This window comes from Pygoscelis adeliae, unplaced genomic scaffold (assembly GCF_000699105.1).
Source record: "Pygoscelis adeliae isolate BGI_AS28 unplaced genomic scaffold, ASM69910v1 Scaffold718, whole genome shotgun sequence".
NCBI classification, from domain to species: Eukaryota; Metazoa; Chordata; class Aves; order Sphenisciformes; family Spheniscidae; genus Pygoscelis; species Pygoscelis adeliae.
In genome coordinates, this window is record NW_008825299.1 from 299,795 (window position 1) to 306,687 (window position 6,893).

Below are 6,893 nucleotides of genomic sequence, written 5' to 3' on the forward strand. Positions count from 1 at the left end.
GATGCGAACGAAGAGAGTGTTTAAGAGGTCGTATATAAGTTTGTGTAGCTCAGAAGAACAAATGAAGGCCATATAGAATAGAATAGAATAGAATAGAATAGAATAGAATAAAATAGAATAGAATAGAATAGAATAGAATAGAATAGAATAGAGCAGAAGAGCAGACCAGAACAGAACAGAATAGAGCAGAGCAGAATAATTTCAGCTGGAAGGGATCTACAATAATCATCTACTCCAACTGCCTGACCACTTCAGGGCTGACCAAAAGTTAAAGCACGTTATTAAGGGCATTGTCCAAATGCCTCTTAAACACTGACAGGCTTGGGGCACCAACCACCTCTCCAGGAAGACTGTTCCAGGGTTTGAACACTCTCTTGATAAAGAAATGCTTCCTAATGTCCAGTCTGAACCTCCCCAGACACAGCTTTTAACCATTCCCAGGTGTCCTGTCCCTGGATCCCAGGGAGAAGAGACCAGCACCTCCTTCTCCACTTCCCCTCCTCAGGAAGCTGTAGAGAGCAATGAGGTCGTCCCTCAGCCTCCTTTTCTCCAAACGAGACAAACCCAAAGTCCTCAGAGGACATGCCTTCCAGCCCTCCTCTGGACACATTCGAGGACCTTCACATCCTTCTTAAATTGCGTGGCCCAGAACTGCGCACAGTTCCTATGTACGGGATGGGGGGTTACTGTGTAAATGTGACATAGGACGGGGAAATTGGGATCTAGAAGGTGGGATGAGGGACCACAGGCTGCCTGGGAGCTCGCGTCAGCAGGTTGGGGAATCTGGAGCGGGACTGGGATCCCACACCCGTGGTGCTACCCACGGCTCAGGAAAGACTTGATCTCTGGCAGTTCCCATGAGCGAACAGAAGTTTGACACTGGAGGGTTCTTCCATCTGGCAGAGAAAAGAAAAATGCAAGCCAGCACTGTTGGCCGACCGAGGCATATTGAGACTGGAAACACAGCACACATTTTTAACAGGGGAGGTAATTAATTGTTGGAGCTACTCATTAAGGTATTGGCAGGCTCAGTCACTGAGAGTCTGAAACAGGGCTGCACACCTTTTCTATAAAATGTTTTTCTTCAAACATGAGTTAATTCAGGGCTGACCTGCATCACCCAGATGTCTTCTTCAGAGTCACTCCTTCTGGGTTTAAACACTGGGTTTAAGGGTGGCCTTTGGTGTTCGGGAGTCACAGCTGAACGTGATGCTCCTGCAGGCTTTATGCCTGAAAGCACAGTGTCCTCCAGCAATGACAGGTGGACAAATGCATTGCACAGGTCTTTACTCCATCCCGAAGTGGGGGAGTCCTCTTGGTGCTCTCACTTAGTCCCGCTGTGGTACAAGCATGCAAGATCCTCACCGAGAGACAGCAGAGGCACCCATTAAAGTCTTCTCTTGTAGCATTCGCCTGATGCTATGTAAGCGTGAGCTGTTCCCAATACCACAGCAGTAACTCTTGGCCACGGCCACTCAGGCCTGGATTAGACCCTAGATCATGTATCAATTTCTATCGTGCTCTTTTCTTGTTTTTGACACCTGGCACCACACAGATGCTGTCTTTACGCTGGCCATCGTGTGGGACTGTGTCCAACCGCGTGGTTGGACAGGTCTGGCAACAGCTGTCTCCGTCCCCAGTAAACGGGCAAGTAATCCCTTTACCACTCCTTGGTCAGAAAGGTGGGAAACAACACATATACCTGATTCAGGGATGAGACTTTTTGCTGTGGATGCATTACCCCTGCCCAGGGTGTTTCCAGTTAACGGCTTATTTGTGACTGTGAACATCAAAACTGCCACTCAGCAAGGTGAACTGCGGCTCCCCTCTCCAACACTGAGGGTCAGTGCCAAGAGGTTGCACCTTGCCAAGTGTTTACAGTAATCCTTGGCAGGTACCCAGGGTTTCAACAAAGACATCTGCTAATCCTCAGAACTGAGCTTTCAGGAAAGAGAAGCTTGAAGGTTTCAGGAAACCTGGCTCCCAGCCGGGCTCTGCAAGTTGCAAACTTGCCTGTCCCGGCTGGGGAAGCACACCTGAGTCTCCCGAGACTGGGATTTGTCTGAGACAACAGTTCCCAGTAGGTTTCCTCACTTGGATTAGTTATTCTGCAGCGTTTGTGGCCTCTGTCCTTGTTTCCGCAGCCTCCTCGCTGTGCACGGATCAAAGGGGATCCTTGTGAGATGTCCACGTGGGACCTGAGTCAGGCCAGGCACTCAGAGCCCGAGCAGAGCTGCTCTCCACCCCCTGCACTTCCCTCCCCTTAATCACGAGGCTGCAGGAAAATGGGACAAGGAACAGCAGTGCTGGCGAGAACACGGGCGTGGGAGAAAGCCTCGTCCTGCGGCACTGTATGCCTCGTATTGCCGTAGGAGCCAGGTGCTATATGCTATATGGCGCATGGGGTTAAGCAAGCTGAGATGTCCTTGCATCCCCTTGTCTTAACACACTAAACCAGGCAGCTGCATCCACTCTGCTCCGATTCCAACTCCCTCTTTGGAAACATGCATCAATACTTTCATGGCTCTGAGAGAAATAAGCCAATTTCCCAGGAGACGGGCTCAAAATCTAAAGACAGATCACAAGTTTTAAGTGTTTTCCTTCTCCGAAGGCTGCAGCCTGCCTTCCTGCAGGGTGCTTCAGAGGTCCCATCTCCTGTGGCAGGGGTCCTGCTTGAACACAACCTCCTTGGAGAGCGGATAAAGCCTTTCCTCCTGAATCCCAGCTGGCTCTTGCACAGCTTCTCTCCCTCTCCTGGAGAGAGGCTCCTTTCAGTTTCAGGGCTGGGAAATCACATGCTTGACGGCTTCAACATGATGTAATTGTTTTTGGAAGAGACCTGAGCGCCGGTTGGGTTTGCTTGTTTTTCAGGCACACACCGATGCTGGGAAGGGGCAGGCAGCGTGACCGTGACCAGCCTGGCCTCCCCTCCTGGCACTCCTGGCAGAGCCGGGTGACCCTGCTGCACCGGTGAAAACATGCAAGTGCTGATTTTCAGCATTAATAATTCCTGAGAGAGGAAACCGCCAAGAGTGGCTGGTGGGTGCAGTGATGCTGGAGAATGCCTCAGTGTGGGGTGACCTTTCTGTCTCCTCCTGTGCGCTTGTCTCCAACAGTGGGAGTTACCACGGGGGCTGATAAGCACCAATCCAGAGACAACATCCAGTTCAGAAAGTCCCAAAGCTGCAGATCGCTGGAAACCAGGAGGGTTTTCTGGGAAAGGACTTGTCCTTGGGCTCCTTCCCATGTACCCTGTTAGCTACTTAGGGTTCTCCCCCCGGCACAGCAGTACCAGAGGTTACACAGAGAGCGGCTGTAGCAAACCCATCCTTCAACTCCAGAAGGTACTGCTGGAGAGTCCTCGCTCTGACACCAGTTGATGACAAGGTGCTTTGCCAGATGGATCTTCGATCTGTCTCATTAATGGAACATTTTATTTTTAACGGCCAAGAACATGAATTGGGGCGCAACCTCCCATCCATCTCTGCCCGCAGTTCCCCAGGGGTATTGCATGGGTTTGTCTTCACCTGTTTGAGATGTAAAGTGGCAGCACGGGGACGGATGGCCTGGCCAGCCATCTGCCATCGTTCACCCCCTCTCTGCCCCAGCCTGGAGCCATTGCAGTGTCCAGAAACTCAATATCCAGGCCACAAAATGAACCCTGCAATAGCTGAATTAACCCTGCCTGCTCCAGCAGACCTATGGTTGAGAGCTAGAGTGAGCACAGCTCAGAAGCTCGTCTGACTTTCTGGCACCATCCTGCCCAAAGCTTCCTTATGCTTTCCCTGAAAGGTAAATCCTCTACAGTTGTCCGAGAAAAATTTGAGGCAACCTTGGAACAAGTCCTTGTGCCATGTGCATGCAGGCTGGGACAGATGCAGCCTACGTAATTCAAGTGTCAGGCTCCCCGGCTGGCTCATGGACTGAAGGACTCCAGGTGAGTGATGCTGCATTTGTGGTGGGTAAGAGAATACGTCCCGCTGGCTGTTGCTCGTTTGCACGTGCATGGTGGACTCCGCACTCTTAACTGGATAAATACAGAGCAGGTAACAGAGGTGCCGTTCCCAAAGCCCAGGAGCAGAGGGATCGGTCCTAAAAGTGGGATCACTGGCAAAAGTGATCTTTGGATTTTTTAAAATAGCCTATGCAGCCCTTTGGTGAAACAGGCAGAGAAACGCTGCTTTCTGCTCGAGGAATGGGGGAGTGTATGTGTGGCTCCAGGTGATGCAGCCCTGTCCTGGCTGGCAGCACAGGCTCCTTTATCCAGAAGTCTGAGAATGCACGTGGCAGTGGGGGAGAATGAGTGTCCCGTGGGTAGGAGGGGATGAAGATGCTTTATGTTCTCCTTAGACCTGTTTTTCTTTTCAGACATTGGTTTCTTTTTTTTTTAGAAGTGACTTTTTAAAGTTACCTTCACAGGGTAGAAGCTGCTTTCTTTCTAATACGAGTTGTTGCTCTTATCTGTAATAATTCTTTGACGGGTTAAGACATGTCTAAGCCTGCGTATATGGAGAACAGAAGTAGGCTCCCATCTAAACTTGGCAATGCAACAACTTTTCCCTGTGATGTCTGTTGCAAGAGCATCTTGGGATCCTGTCGATGAATAGGGCTCTTTTCGCATCTGGTGTTATATGAGCCAAAACAAAGAGTTTGTCTCTGAGTCAAATCATTTACAGTGTAAGATGACACAATGCAGGGATAGGATATAACGATTAGTTTATCTTTTGCTGCAATTCCATGTTGTGGCAAGACCCATTTATTTTAAAGCAGGAATTACTGCGAGAGATGGTCAAGCCTGCGGCTTAGACCAACACTTGATTTGATTTCAGGACTTCACTGATGGAGAACTGTTAAAGTGGTTCCAACGAGCCTTTCCTGCTCTTCATGCTAGCCTGAATTTGCCTCCTTTCTCCTCCTGGCTGTTGGCACTTGTTATTATTTTATTTGTTAAAATAAATACCCTCTAACATCAGAATCTTCACTGGAGACTGTGATCGAGTCACTCCTTAACCTTTTCTTAGTTAAACAAACTCAATATAGCGTTGCTTTAGTCTGTTAGGGGGGTTTGTCCCACCTCCAACCATTCTTGTAAGTCTTTTTGAACCCTTCCCAATTTGTCTTTTGCACTGGCAGCACGAGACCTGCACCCTCATCCCAATAACCCTGCGACCAGGTCTGGGTAGGTCCCTTGCGATTATATTCAAGGGTGGGGCTCAAGCTGTTTTAAGCATCTGGCAGTAACAGAAGTTCATTACCGAACATACCCTGGCCTCTTTCTTGGTCCCGAGTCCATCTGGAAGAATAACCTCCCTTTCTATATCCAAACAGTGTCGGGACAGCAAGAGGAGGAGGGAGCTCGGGCCACGTGCATGCCGCTGGCCGGAAAGCCCTTGTTGACTCCATTTCCTTTTCCTCCAAAACTTCCTTCTGATTTGATCACAGAAAAGTATGCATCTGGCAGAAAAGGGCCAGCTCTATCAGCCAGACCCCAGCAGGAGTTTCTGTTCCCCTCCTTGCCTGCACAATAGGATTTTGCACCCAGTAGATGCATCGCATCAAACACTGCAAAAGGACCGGATGGAAAATTTGAAGTTATGGTGACCTCCACAGAGGTTCCCTAAAGCTCAGCTTGAATCTTCATAAGTCCAGCTTATAACAGGAATGAATCAAATACAAATGCTGCTTCCAAACTTTGCCTGGAGAATTGCATGGATAAATCCTGGGCGCTTTCACTGAGATTGAGGGAATTTAATCTAGCAGTACTACTTCACTCCTCCACGCTACAGACCAGCAATGTTTCCGGTGAGGGCTTCACCCTCTTTTCAAATGTTGGTCTGGGAAAAAGGAGTCCCAAAGAAAACTGTGTGGCAATAACTAATGTCTAAGACTACTCGAAGGCTTCTGATTTGTAACAGTCTGAGCTGACTCATTTCTCAATTTATTAAGTGACCAACAAATTCAGACAGCTTCAAGATGACAGACGGCCCTATGGGGAACCATTTTTATGACAAAAGAACCCCCTGGGGAGGAGAGGTTAGTCTAATCAAAAGGACATGGGTTTGGGACAACAGAAACAGTGTGGGAATGGGTTGGTTTAGCCCTAGAGCTAATACTATGTCCTCTGAAGGGTGTGAATTTTTGTTTGTCTGGAGATCCAGCAGACTCACCACGGGGTTTTCTTGTTGTGTTTTTCAAGCCCATTACTGTTTTGTTGCTCTTGCTACTGGATTTCTCGAGTGAATAGCACGCCCCATGAACACGAGCACCTCAGCTTTGCAAAACCCAGCGACAGACAGTAATGTGCGACTTCATCTGTGTATGTGCGCCGTGGGAAACCAACAACTGCTACTTTGGTTAAAGTCTAGAGGCTGGGTGTTCGGTGTGGGCTGGAATGCTGTAGCTTTAACCCTTTAGGCTGTTCTCCGCAGGCATGACCAGCCCCGAGCTTCTTCTGGAAAAAATGACAGGTTGTGGAACCACCTCCCTGGTGCAATCTTGCAGCAAGCACATTTTGATCTCACCACCAACTCTAACCTGCATTATTAACATCAACAAAAGAACCGTTAGGCTCATCTTGAGCAGTGCTCCAAAGAGCAAGTGGAGGAACTTAAAAGGTTTGCAAAGGCTGAGACATTGCACCCACCTCGCAGGTATTGATCGTGCTGAAACATGCCCAGGCTATATCATAGAATCATAGAACAGTTTGGGTTGGAAGGGACCTTTAAAGGTCACTGTATTGGGTTTGTGTGGCAAGGTTTTGGTAGCGGGGGGGCTACAGGGGTGGCTTCGGTGAGAAGATGCCAGAAGCTTCCCCTATATCTGATAGAGCCAATGCCAGCCGGCTCCAAGATGGACCTGCCGCTGGCCAAGGCCGAGCCTGTCAGCGACGGTGG